General features: G+C 41.5%; 1 protein-coding gene across 1 annotated transcript in view; it reads left to right on the top strand.

The window, feature by feature from the left end:
* Positions 1-338: 338 nt before the first annotated feature.
* Myocd (myocardin) overlaps positions 339-14,870 on the top strand; it is an 88,143-nt gene continuing 73,611 nt past the window's right edge. The window contains exon 1 of the mRNA XM_040748866.1: positions 339-540. The gene's annotated coding sequence lies outside the window, so the exon portion shown is untranslated. The remainder of the gene's footprint in view (positions 541-14,870) is intronic.

The following is a 14,870-nucleotide window of genomic DNA, read 5'->3' as shown; positions in this document are numbered from 1 at the left end:
TAGCCCAGGCCAGCAACCACTGCTTAATCTTCTGCAAAGAGTTAAGAGTCTGCTGTTGAATCTCTCGGGGCCTCGCCGGGTCCCCAGACCCTGCTAACCGCTCCTGATTGGCTGATCTCCTGTCAGTAGTAAAGAGGATCAGATAGCAAACTTGGGACCTTCATAAAGGCGTGGTGGTGGTACTCCGGGACCACTGGCAGTCTATGACATCAGCCAGGAACGCCTAGGATGCGGCTGCTCCTGGCCACCCTGAGAGGAGGAGGGTCCTGCCTGCTGGAAGTTAATTAGCCTCGCGCGCAGCGAGGGGGAGGCGCCAGTTTTCTGGGGACACTGGCGGTCACTGTGCGTCCTCCTGCCCAAGGGAGCTGCCTGAGAGTTGGATGAATTCTGGGTGATAGCTGCTGTCCTCTGGGCTCCCGGGAGCCAGTTTCTGGAGGAAAGCAGGGGGCGTCTGGCCAGCGACCAGCGGCTTGCTGAGATTCACCATGACACTCCTGGGGTCTGAGCACTCTTTGCTGATTAGAAGGAAGTTCCGATCAGGTAGAGTAAGGCGTTCAGCACTCCTAAACTTTTCATTTCTACCACTGTCCACTCAACTGCTTTGCAAATGAATGCCTCGGGCCTGAGCAGGCGGCCTCCACTCTGTTCCCCCAAAAGTGTTTGACTGAATGCCTCCAATGTCAACCTGTTGAGCGTGAGTTTTGTTTATGAATAATCCAATGTCTACATTTTACTATAATATTTCTCCTCCATAGGTGAAAAGAAAATTTTGAGAGATCTATCCAAAGGGAACGGGATTGAAATGGGCGAATTCGGGATTTGAGATTAGAGAGTGGGTGTCTTATCAGTTATAACGGCTGAGAAGATGAGCCTAGAACAGTGTATCAAGCCCAGGGGTTACTTCACATGTAGCTAATCCAAACAAATGTATTTCCCAAAAAAAGTCACTTGGAGGAAGTAAAAATAGCGAATTTGGAGCACACTAAGAATTTAAAATGACATCACTGTAGGGGAAAAAAAAAACAGTGCCACAAATATTTTTCCCAAACCATCTGATATTTATAAATGGACACTTTCCCCTAAAATTGTTGTGTCAGTGGCACACAGAGAAACTTCTGAAGGGATACTCAAGAGAGGTGAGTAGAAGGGTTTGTGTGGAGGCCTAAGAAGGTGTAGGATTGTGGGTTTCCACATCATCATTCCACTTGCAACTTCGCATTTTAATGCTTTTGTAACTGTGGTAACAGACCATTCATTGATGGTAGAACCCAACTTCTAAGAAGAATCCTTTTGATGAGAGCTCTGGTGTGAGCCTTCTGTGTAACAGGTGTCGGCTGGAAGCTGATATCGCTCATTTGTTCTTGATCACTTTCTTTGGTCCTACAGTCGGTTGAATTGGGATGGGTGGCTCAAAAATGAGTACAGTGACTTATGACAGGCTATAAGGAGCCTCTGTAGCTGCTTTAGTTGCTCCAGGTTCTTAGGTGTCTGTGGGACCCACTGCAGATTTTCTAAGGCTCTGCACAGTGAGGCAAGTTGAAAACTCAAGAGCTTAGGTGGCCACAAGCCACAGTGCCTGTAGCTCTGGGGTGTATCTCCTAACCACTAGCCACCAGTGTTAGCCATGAATTTCATCTGTCCTTTCCTTTCCATGTTGAGGGGGTGGTTAATCTGTTAATCAGAGGCCTCACATGCTTGGTAGCTTGCTCAAAACTGTAAGGCAATACTGCCACCTTTCTGAAGGAGCGAGGATGTCCTTTTGTTTTTTACATCAAGCTGAGTTTATTTCAAATGCTCCTGTGTGGTTTAATGGGTGGTGGGGGGAGAGGGATAGGAAGAGGCTGGTTCGTCTGTAAAAGGATTTGGTGATGTTCTCCTTAGTGGCCTTGCAAAATAGATTTATCAAGGAACCCCTCAGCTAACGTACAGTGGGGAGGAAAGACTGTTCGCACTGTTCCAATCCCCATCTCAGGGGATTTGTGGAGACCTGAGGTCTCCAACTGAAGGGTACAGAACTTTATCCCGGAACTTTGGAGAAACTCAACCATACTTTCAGTCCTCTGTGTCATAAGGAAGGTAGTTTGGGAAGCATGATACAGAAGCAGGAAACTTAATCCTCAATCTTTGATAAACAAGGGAAACCAGTGTCCGGGATGACCAAAGCAAGTTGCGCATCTAAGATGTCATGGTTGATAAGCTCATACAAAATGAAGAAAAACATACAGCAGGTAAATACTGTGTACACTTTCTGGATGTCATGATCACAGTGGACTATGGCCTCCAGGTCTGCCTGGCAGGAAAACTTTGTTTCATGTCTTACAATGAGTGAGGAGGGCTTCCACTTCACATTAATCTCTCTCTCTCTCTCTCTCTCTCTCTCTCTCTCTCTCTCTCTCTGTCTGTCTGTCTGTCTGTCTCTCTTTCTCCCCTCCTCCCTTTCAGCCACCCTGTCCTGTTTTTTGTGTGCCTCTTCTTTTTTGAGGGACTCCAGCCGCAAACATCCTATATGGCAGTGAATATTAGCTTCGATAGTAGACCCTGGTATTATGATTTTTAAATTAATGTTTCAAAAGTAACTGAAACCCAATTGTTTTGTGATGATAGCAGTGGGCTTGCTGTGAGAGGGCACATTCACAGTCTGCAGATAGGTCCTTTCATTCTAAAATTAATATGGACGGCAACCGTGTCTTAGCAACTTTCCACTAACTCTGTCCAAGTCACCTTGTGATTAAGTGCCTGATTCACCATAGGAGTTGGGGACACTGAGTGTTTACATTTGCGAACATGTTCAGTGTTGTAAATTAATCTTACCTGACAGAAGCAGGGTGTCATAGCTGAGTGTAAGGGTCTCAACCAGAATAACTGTGCTTTCAGCCATCACCACTACCTTTTTGCTATGTGACCTTTTACCCAGGCCAGAGTCATATTGCCTTGCTCATCTCACACCTGAATAATGAAGGTGTTTCTATGGCTCTTAAAAGAGCTAAATATGATAACACAAACAGACTAGTTAGGACACAGACCCACACTGGTGAACCCTCAGGACTAACACTCTGTGGCAGTGGGATCCTCAGTCTGCCATGCTTCCCTCTAGACCTTGTTTACTTAACTTGTAGATGTCCAAGTGGAAATGAAGTGGTTTCTTAGGCCCCTCTGGCATTACGTATAGCTCTTGGAAGGCATAAATATTGTATGGGAATGGGAACAAGCGAGATGGTTAGGCTGCATGGCCATAGTGGGAGGGAAGTAAGAGGCAGCTTGCCTACACATAATATGATCGTTATTTTTAAACTGATCACATTTTTATAGTATTTATTTTCTCATTGTTAATTCAATACTTGTAATTGGTATCACTTTCTGCAGTTTTTCTTAATATCAATTTCTTTGTCCACAAAATACAAGGACACACACAGGGGAATCAAAAATAACGATGTTCCCTCATGTGTTTTTGTATCAAAAGAAACAATGCATTTCCAGATTTTTCCCCTTTTGTTTCTCTCTTATGCATCTCAAACAGCGCAAACCAAAGCAAACTCTGGTACCTGTTGCTGCCAGCCTTGCCTCCTCATAAATGTAGGCTTGTCAGATTTAGCAAACAGAACACCCTGTTCAGTTTGAATTTTGAATAAACAATGATAAGCTTTTGGTATTTATCAATATTTAGGACAAAGTTTTCTCTGAAATGCACATTTCACTGTGCCTGTAGTATTTTCCTTGGCAATCACCTACAGTCCCAGGACTGTTTCTCCAATGTTCTGCTGTCCTGTCCAATATCCCATGAGCCTCTTGAGATTTTGGGTTCCCTAAATTGCAGAATTCCTATCTTAGCTAAGACGCAGCATGGAGTGGGGGCAGCATGAGAGGGAACGTGGGTGACCAGGGACAGACCCAGGATTCAGAGGGAAGGAAGCCTGCAGGCTTACCTCTGCCTTCTTGGTGAGGAGGAGATGCTGATACCACACAGCTGCATCAGAACAAAGCTGGGGATTATCAAAACAGGCAGAGAAGACCTAGTGCTCAGGATCCGGCCTCCCATATGTGTGAGTAGTTTCTTATTCTCGGAGAAAAGCCCAGGGCCTCCCTGAGGGATTCTGAACTCTTGCTGTCCCTCTGTCCTCCATCCTGCAGACAATGTAGGAGGTTTACTAAGTCCCATGTTAATCAAGACCCTTAACAGAGATAGAATTGTCTCTCTTGTGAGCTGAGGCCAGTAGATGGAGAGGTTGGTCCCTGATTTACCATCATGTACTCTACTGAAGGAATGTCCACTATACACTAAAAAAAATCATGGTGCTGCCTTAGCCATTAACTAGTCATATAGCCCTAGACGACAAATTTAACCAGAAGGAAGGCCTTTTCCATTACATGTAACCTAGATGGATATGGATTTAATTCGGCTTCTTTGGATCTCATTTTTGTCAAGTGCCAAATAGAAGAGTTCAACTAATTCATCTCTTTGGCTATGCCCAGCCTAGAGACTTCACCTCCACCTCTCAACTGAAAGGCCTTAACTGTTTTGGTCAATTTTTAAATACTACAAAGTATTAAAATTTAGATACTAAAGCATTGTCATAAGAGACTATAATTAATTGAACTTAAAATAATGAATTGTATTTCAATTTCTAAATGGGAATCTTAACTCATCTTTTAATTATTTATATACTTTGTTTTTAGACCAGGTCGCTGTCTAGGCCAGGCTATCATATAACTCACTATATAGCCTAGATTGGCCTAGAACTGGGGTGATCCTTCTGCTTCAGCTCCCTGGTGCTGGGATGATAGATATGAACCGTCGTGCCCAGTGAGACTTTAAATCTTTTGTAAAGGGCAAAGACTCTTTCAGGTTCTGACTAGTGTCACCTTCTTGTAAAGGGCAAAGACTCTTTCAGGTTCTGACCAGTGTCACCTTCTTGTAAAGGGCAAAGACTCTTTCAGGTTGTGACTAGTGTCACCTTCTTGTAAAGGGCAAAGACTCTTTCAGGTTCTGACCAGTGTCACCTTCTTGAGGACGTTGTGTTTCCCTGAGTCCCAAAGCAGTTCACAGAGCCTGGGCTCCTCTCTCCCTGTCTGAGTTAGAGGCCAGAGCCCCACCCTTCTGCCTTCCCTATTTTTACCCTCTATCCACTCCAAACCTTTGCACAGACTAAACATTTTACTTATTTATTGGTTTATTATTTTCCTATGTGTACATGAAGAGTCCTTGACTGCTTTTGGTTCACCGCTTTTACTCTCTGCCATCTGGGCCAGAACTTGGCACGGAATGGGCACCCCACAAAACATGTGCTAAGAGCTGGTGTGTCACTCAGTAATACAGTACGTATTCAGCAGTTTCAGGGTTTGATCCTCGGGGCTTCAGGAAAAAAAAAAGTTAAATAAAGACTTGTCATATTTCCCACAAAGACTGTCAAAAACAATTACAGTAAAGGTTATCTAGTTTTAGGTACATGGGTAGGTGTTGAGATTAACCTAAAAGGGAGTGCTGAGGTGAGTACGACACTGAAAACTGCAGCTAGCTCTTACCTTCATTCGCAAACAATAACAATGCCCAGAAAGAAGAACAGTGTGTAGGAATTTAAAATTCAGAGTAGTATCCAAGTGGGGGAGGCTAGGAGAGGTATATGGAACCCAAAGTAAGGATTTGCTCTGGAGTTTGGAAGTGGTTACATGCATAATCACTACAGACAGATTAATTAAGTGGAATTCCTTATGGGCAGATGGTAGATGTGTGGCTGTGTACTACACACTAGGTATTGTGATTGAGTTGTTACTTCTGTTTCTTTAAAAGAGACTGGAGATGGTGCCCGTGTGAGGGTACTTGCCTGGCCATGTGGAGCACTCCAGGCTCAGTCCCCAGTGTTGTGGGGGGCGCGTGTTGAGGTGGGAAATGGGTATGCTTTTAAGGTCAGAGCAAATGATATTCATTTTATCTGCTATAATATATGATGGGAATATTTCAGAAAATATTTATTTTGAATTGCATTGAGCTTGTTTCAGTGCTTTCTAACCTAATGTAGATTAATTGGAAGAAAAATAGATACAGGGAAGAAGTCAAGTCCTTAGTCCCAGGGTTCAAATTTGACATTTTGAAGAGGGGTCTAACCTTAATGAGAGCAGCTGCAATTTACCCATAACAAGCTACCTAACAGATGGTGAGCAGGCACCTAGCATCTCTGTCCAGGTGGGGATGGAGGACAGCAGGTGCATTCTTCAGACGTCTGCTTGCTGTTACTATTCCCTCCGGTCTGTAGGCAGAACTGCGTGGATGATGCTACATCTTCCCTGACAGCATGATCTTGGGAAAGCCAGCTCTGCTCTCTGGGCCCCCATTTGCATGTTGGCAAAGTGACTCACGGTCCTTGCAGCTGCAGGGCTCTTTGAAGGAAAGATCTCTGACAGTTACTTAGGACTTATTTTTCAGGGAGAAATCTTACTCTCCCCATGGGACTGGCTTACTTGACACACTGGCATGAGAGTTCCGCAAGAGAAAAACGTGAAGTAGTTAAAAGATCCCGATGGACATAAACGGGATTAACAACAATAACAACAGCCATTAGCCAAATGGCTTTGCAACCTTATACTTTAAGTCCCTAGATTTTTCTACTTTATTAAGCAGGTAGTGGTTATTTTTTTTCAGAATTGTTAATAAATCAAGCTTTACTCAACCAAATGTGGATCACTATTCTTAGACAAAACAGAAATGTTCGCCAGATTTTGTTTGAACAAGATGTATCGTTTATCCCCAGAAATCTACAATAAATAAGGCTCGTTGCTGTCTTGATTTTCCAAAATGTCCCCCAAATGCCCTCTAGAAGGAAGAATAATATCTTTCTTTACTCCTGCCGATGAGGGATGATAAATTCACTCTTACTCTGGGGGGACTCAAGTATGGTTGTCTCTCTCTCTGATTGATGTTGGCTATGTCCTGTCATGTTACCCTTTCTATGACAAGCTATAGATTCAAAGTCAATGAAGGCCTTGTAATATGTTTAAATGTATTTGCTGGGTGATCTTTCAAGTAGGGACTTGGTGACACTTGGTATGTGTAGCAATGACAAATGGATACACAGTTCTCGAATACTTAGAAAAACGTGTTTTAACCAGCACTTCTTGTCTGCTGCCCTTTTGAAAGAACACACAGGTAAGGTTTCCCCAGCCTCAGTTCACAGCTCCGTTCTGGGGCCTTTCTTTAGTGGCACAAAGGCATCCACTATGTCTCAGAGGACATAAGAGCCTGCGTGGGGCATCTCCATTGCACTGGCGATGTGACACGATGAAAATGTTCTGTAAACAGTTCTGCCTTCACTCGGTTCTAGAACCACACTCCCTTAGGAAGCCAGTGAGCCTTGGTGTCTGCATGACTGTGGGTGGGGTTTTGGGTACCAGGTAAAGTTCCAGAAGTTTCAGTGAGGCTCAAAAAATAAATAAATAAAAATAAAAATAAAACATCTAGACTCAGAAAGTGTTGTATGTTGTTCAACATGAATTGGACAGCAATCTCCTTGAAACTTGAAAGGCCTTGTCAGTGTAATCCCTCATATCACGATTTTGTAGATATTTCCTTCTGGCTATTCAACAGAAGCACAATTCTGCTTTAAGACTTCATATTCCACAAAACATGTACATGGCAATTTACTTATCACTTGTGTTAGAAAACTCGGTCAGTTTTGATTTCACATATGCATAATATTGCTCTGAAAAATCATTGTCCATAACTCTATGGAATCCTTTAAGACAGCGATTCACAGCCTATGGGTTGTGACCCCTTTGTGTTTGTAAGTCCCTTTTACAGGGGTCACCTAAGGCCATCAATAAAACACAGATGCTTACATTATGATTCATTACAGTAGCAAAACTACAGTTAGGAAGTAGGAAGGAAAATAATTTTATGGTTTGGGGGGTCACCACAACACAAGGAACCGTATTAAAGGGTTGTAACATTAGGAAGGTTAAGAACCACTGCTTTAGGGACAAAAAGGGGTCTTTCCTTTATTTTGCTTTGATACGTCCTAATTAGTTAAGTACCTGAGTATGAGACTAATATTTTTTTGTTAATCATGGTGGTGACTAGCATTTTCATACCTAGATCAACCCTGACCTACTCTCCCAGGTGACAAACACTTACCTGTAGTAGACCTGACTCATCTTGTGTTCCTTTCCAATAGAAAGTGGTATTCAATGGGACTTTTGTGTCTTTTCAATGTTTGTTTAGAAAACTCTACATTGTCTACTATTTAAGAAGAGATTATGAAAGGTAAGTGATAGCATGTTAAAGAAGAGGGTTAGGAGTTTCTGAACCTGTTGTCCATGTCTATGGTCTCATTAGAAAAGACTTGTGGGTGGGAATGATTCTCCTCAGTTGCAGATAAAGAGAAAGAGGCTCAAGATGTCAAATGACTTGGAGACTAGATATGAATCTGTGTGTCCCATTGCATTGGAGTAATGTCATCTTACTCACCTGCCCCTCACCTGTGTACATACACACATGTGTAAGAGGGCATGTGTACTCCCACACACACATACAAAAAATTATATACCACACACATATACAAATATACAAACATGAACACATACATGTGTAACCAACACATACAAATACACATGCACATACACATGTAAACCAGTGGGTCTAACAGACTTTCTGGCTACAACTCCAAATACAATCCCAGTTATTGTTATCATCACCAAATAGTTACTAAGGAAGTTACTTGTTTAAATACCAATTAAGTTATTTGTGCCACTCCTTATCTCAGGATTTTTATACAACTTGACTAGTAAGTATCATTTTGTTTTGAAAGAAAAAACTTCAAGAAAATTTTGGAATTTAATAAAGTAAGGAGAAGAGATCTATTCTAAGACAATATACATAGATGCATAAGAAGTATTTAGTAACTATGATACAGAGTAAAAGGGAAAAATGTTATCAGTGGACCAGGATCACATATGTGTGATCCTGCATACACATGTATGAACACAAATATACTACCTACACATATATTTATATGTAGAAAAAGATATAAACTTACTCTTATGTAATATCCACTGTTCAGAATCACAGAAAAGTATGTAATGAAAGTATGTTGGGAAAATTGATATTTATAAACTTTAAATTTCATATAGATTAAAGAGTATGTGAAGTCTGTAAAATATCATAGATGAGGCAGTAGAGAACAATTTTATTATATTGGCATGGGATTATTCCAATGCTTGCCTCCCCAGCCAGAGTAGAAATAAATGTAGAAATAAAAATGGATACATTAGCTACTTAAAATTTAAAAACTTTACATGAAAAAAATCACCCAAAAAAACTTAAGTTAAATAGTAGGCTGAAAAAATAATTCTGGAAAGCATATCCAAGACAAAATTATTGCAAAGACTTCTATTAAAAATAAGATTAAAAGCGAACAACACGAGAAAGAATTCAGAGGGGAAATGGTTCACAAACACATGAAACATGCTAATGTAGTATCCAACCTATGACCCAGGGACATGTGTCCCTTGACAGTTAAGGACATGGCCCCATACAGAATCATGAACATATTTAAAACAGTATGAGATTTGAGTCTTTTTTCTATTTGTAATTCAATTGCTCAGATTTTAAACATGAACCTTATAGACAACAATGTTGAAGCCAAAAGGTTGACTATCCCTATCGATGCAAACTGAAAAGTCAGATGCTTCATGTTTTGCAGATCAAAAATTAGTAATGTTAGGTGCTGCATAAGCATGAAGACATGGGTACTATTGGTGAGATAACCATAACTGTAAAAAAATAACTGACATTAATTTTGTACGAGTCTCACAAAACGGGTTTTTGTATGAACAATAGAAATGTGGTTTCTATTGTCTAACCTAAGAATGATGAAGGCCACATAAGCATTCAACTGCAGAGATATGTCTAATTAAATTATGTTAAATTCATACTATGAAATATAATGGAATGGAATGCAAAGCAGAAGCTGATTAAAAAACATACAGTGTGGACTGGTGCAGAAAAATCTCCAAGACTGTGTTTTTCTTTAACAATTCCTTTAGATTTAATTATTTTATTTCATACGAATTAGTGTTTTATCTGTTCCTATGCATATGCACCATGTGCATGCCTGGTGCCCATGGAGGCCAGGATACAGCCTCAGACCCCTGCAGCTGGAGTTACAGATGTTTGTGAAGCATCATATAGGTTCTGGTAATCAAACCCAGGTCCTCTGGAAGAGCAAAAATTGCTCTTACCACTGATCCATTTCTACAGTCCAAGCTTCAGAATTTTAAAAACAGATTATGAAATGATTGGGCAGTATGCTTTTATTTACACTTTTTAACTATGCATTTAAAAAATAAATAAAAAAGGAAAGGATTGTGCTACCTTATTTAGAAAGACACCTGGACTCAGGTAAAGGAAGGTCTTTTTCCATTTGAATCTTTTAAGATAAGAATGGATTTGTGTTTACATAATTTTCAAGTTTGCCTAAGACACAAGGAGGAATTCATATCTTAGTGGAGGCTGGAAATACCTTATTTCTAAAAGTCTTCAATTATGCTGATAAAACCTCAAGTCTGAATTTAGAAGATATAAATAATGTAATTAATTTGATTATATATTTAAAGCCTCTGACCTAACAGATAACTAGGTGACAGAGACATAGAATATGCATTTAATACACACACAAATATCAATATATTCTATGCACTAGACTCATTTCTTGACCACGACATCAAAAGAAAAAAAGCAAAGAAAATTCTTTCAAAAGATAAACACTCTTAATTCAACAAGTTGATAATCAAAACATAACTGCAAACATTTCAATGTAACTTGTCCTTTCTGACGCTGTTTTGGTCATTTCTTGAGGGTTTCCTATTCCTTCTGAAACACACAAGAGTAACTTAGTCCCTGGGGTCTATCTGTTGCTTTATTTTTAGGCCTTGGAGTTATGCATGGGGAAGGTTAGGTATATCCTATCTTCCAAAGCAGTGGCATGAGGGATTGGCTGGGTACCTGGAAAATTTATCTGTCCTCAAGTTCCCATCGACCTTACAGGGCACCTGAGAGAGCCTTCTACTCGGTCAAGAGATGGAAAACACATAGACCCTAATATTAATTTACTGTCCTCCATCCTCACCCCTTATCCAGCGTCTTTCTTTCACAAGTTTCATTTAGCCGTAATCAGTCGTGATCTAAAAATACCAAATGACACACTCCAGAAATTAAAAAATTGCATACTAAGTAGCTTCAGTAAAATATATTATGATTTTCCTATTTTAGTGAGTTATTACTAATATCTTACTGTGCCTAACTTGTAATGAAATTTTTCCATAGATACGTTTGCATAGAGAAAACACAGTAAATGCTGGGTCCGATATTGTCAAGCTCTGTGGGAGCATAGATGCTAGGCATAAAGTGGTACTACTCACTGCTGGAATTTTCACATTTAAAATGCAAATTTGAGTTGTGGCTGCAGTCTGTGGGGCTGAGATGAAAACTCCAGTGCCACTCTGCATGAACCAGGCTGTGTGCCTTCAGCTCTCCAGTAGCTCCATTTCCGTTTGTAAACTAGGGAACCAAGACGTCCTCCACTGGAGGCTTCAGAAGGCTTTAATGAGAGAGCGTGGCAAAAGTCAAAAAGCAAGGCTGTGTTTCTGTACTCGGTGAACTGCATCGATGTCACGTGCCTGAGTGGCATGTGACACTGTGTCATTTTATCAAGGGATCATTCTGTGATAACGCTATAGTGTGTTAACTTGCAGTGCTTTAAAATTATTAGATGTCACTATAGAAATATGATTATGTTGAGTCTGAATAACACCAGGTCTGTCACAATCATCTTTTATTAACTCCTAACTGGGCCTTCTTGATCACATGTAAGAGGCAGGAGAATACTTAACGTCATCACTGAATTTATACTTTATTCTGTCAGGCACTTTTGATCACTTGCTCTCTCTTTCAGACAAGTCTTTGAAGGAGTTCTTGTCCTTCTCTGTCTCCATAGGGAAGTGGACAGCTCTATCCTAGATCTGGTTTGTGCAGCTGCAGAGAGGTCCAGGTCTGGTCTGGGTTCTGACAAGGTCACCATCGGCTATCGGCATTGGCAAAGGCTCTTTCTCAGGCACTGCTAAGAGTCGAGCTTCTTCTACTATAATTGAAAGTACTCTCCTGTCTAAAAATAGACTCAGAAAGAAGAGCTCTCTGCAGAACAAATCAAGCTTTAGGCATGGCCACCTAATACCTTCTGTTTCTATGATGTATTCTAACTTCCATTCTTTCACTAAAACTAAGTCAAATCAATAACTTTTTTTATATTCCCACATACTCTGCGAGCACAAGGCTGGCTGCGTGGCTGGGGAGAATAGTATTCATAGACATCAAGACTAGTCCAAGGCCAAGCAGGAGAAGGGAGAACCACGGCTGTCTCCCAGCTTCCCACAAGTCAAAAGTCCAGTTGATAAACAGCAGTGTGGGAGAAGCAGAGGCAGGGGCAGGTGGTATCTGTATCCAGATCAGCTTCTTTCTCAACAAAGGGTCCTGGGCTTAAAGCCTTCACCATGCCATAGCAGTCTGTCCTGGGTTCAAGGTCAAGGAGGTGATAGCAGCAGAGGGGCCCTGGCTGAGTAGAAGAGCCAGCCTTTGCCAATGACCCCACTGTTACACATGGATTAGAATGTTCTAGTTAGAAAACGTTCTGGAGTCTTCTGTTTGCTTCAAAGCCTGATGTTTAAACAGTAGAGCTACCATTATTTTCTTCTCTTAAAATGTTGATACTATCATTAAATATCATAATATCTATTAAGCATACTATCATTTCCTATATTAAAATTTTAACATTCCTATATATTGTACACATGCACATATATGTATACAGCACACACTTAACTATGTGTGTAACATAATAAACATATCTATAACATGAGAGGATTAAAGATTTATGTTTATATATCCTGCAGAAAAAAATCATGGAAAATTTTAACTGTCCAACAACATGGAAATATTCAAACACTCTGAAAATAGTATATAATGGCTTGTAACTTGTATATGAAGTGCATGACTTTGAAGAATAATGTGCTATAAGAATGCTTATAGTGCAGGCAGAATATTTCAAAATTGCACACATAATACAACTCCAATTCTGGGCACCTCAATCCCTCTTTACCTTACTTTGTGAGAAGGGGTCTCTCCTGGAACATGGCCTTAACTAGCCTTTTACACGGGTTCTGGGGATCACAGCTCAGATCTTCCCATGTGTGCTGTATGGACCAAGTCATCGCTTCAGCTTTGTGAAATCAGAGTTTTAGAAAAACTAAAATCTGCATTCAAAGACCACCTCACAGGGGAAAAAAGGAATCTCTTGATTTAAGGAGAAAGTCTTTGCCCTTACAAACCACACCCTTATTATAAATTCGATCCCTCTTATTCCCAGTTTTCTCTTGACTGCTAATTCTGTTAGTCTTGCTCATATTTGCTTAACTATTTATCATGATTGAAGAGATCTAATTGTCCTTACTCTCCTAGACTGTGAGTGTGACAGGTTAGTCTCCTGGGGGTTGGGAAATGGAGATCAAAAAGGGGTCTGTAATCTCTGTCCAAATTCACACAAGCACAGCATAGTGGAACTGGACTTGAACTCTTATCTTCTGGCACAAGATCATGTGACCTCTCCGTGAACGAATAGCTAGGAAACATAAATCAGAATCCCTTTGCTAGAGGACCTCCCTCAGCAATGGCTTTCAAGGAAAGCCAGTCAAATGGGAGGTCCCCCACTACCTCACCCTTCCTGCTGTCCTCTCTGGGGTGTGTGCATGCTGTCTGCTTAATTCACTCATGGCTCAGCGCCACAGCATACATAAACAAGCGGGGAAAGCCTCTGTGAGGAATCTCGGTGCCCAAATGGAGCAATTTGTCTTCTGAAATTATTGTTTGAAATTGTTTATGTCAGTTGCCGAGTTTCTGTTCTGTACTGCAGGACCTGTTGGCAACGGAAGGAAAAGAGCCCCACAGCTGAGCCAGTTCTCCTGGGCAGAGGGTTCAGGTGAAGGTGGACCTGTAGCCTGCATGTCCCCCTTGAGGGCCACCACAACCCAAGAGAGCACCCTGAGGGTTATGGGGTCCTCACTGTTTGCTGGATCCTACCGCAAACGTTTAGCATAATTAAGCCTCATACCGTCCTATAAGCAGAGACTGACAGTGTGCTTGCCCATTCTCGGATGAAACTGAAGCAATGACACAAGACCCCCCTGCAAATAGAAAAGCTTGGGCTTGAACGTGTGTGTCCTTGGCTTCAGAATCCATGCTTTCCGCTTCCCTGTGACACCTAAACCAACTGGGGGGCAGGGAAGGGGCGTCAGAATCCTAAACCACTGGACTTTCCCTTCTGTACTGAGGACACATTGCAAACCCTGCTACCTCCACCTCCTTGGCACGCATGCCTCTGAGTCTCTACGGAGGCGCTTCTTCCTCCTCCCTCTAATGCCTCGACATATTTTAGCATGAAGGCCGTAAGCCCGCAGACCTGGCAGCTTTGTGAGTGAGAGAGAATTCCTTTTCAGGCCTGAATTAGTCTTCTTCAAATGTTTTGACAAACCCAGAGTGTGGTGCTTAGGGGAAAGAACAGCTTCGCAGTGTTTGTGTGAACAGACATCTCTCCGAAACAACTTGAGCCTTCGCGTGAGGCTAGGTCATTGAAGTAACTGCTTGGGGATCGAAGGCCACGCTCTGTTGGTATTCTGCTTGGGCTGACCCTCCAGATGCCTGAGCTAGAAGCGGTCCAAAATTAATGTCTCCTAATCTCCTGGAAGGAAGCAGAGAGTCAGGACACCCCTGAGGCCGAGGAAAGGTCAGAGTTCACCTAGCCTCATTCTTTCTGTGTGTGCATGCCTGTGCCAGC

The sequence above is a fragment of the Mesocricetus auratus genome, unplaced genomic scaffold, assembly GCF_017639785.1.
Source record: "Mesocricetus auratus isolate SY011 unplaced genomic scaffold, BCM_Maur_2.0 Super-Scaffold_100007, whole genome shotgun sequence".
In the NCBI taxonomy this organism is placed as follows: Eukaryota; Metazoa; Chordata; class Mammalia; order Rodentia; family Cricetidae; genus Mesocricetus; species Mesocricetus auratus.
The sequence above is the reverse complement of the archived record's forward strand: the minus strand, read 5'-3'. Positions and strand labels throughout refer to the sequence as shown.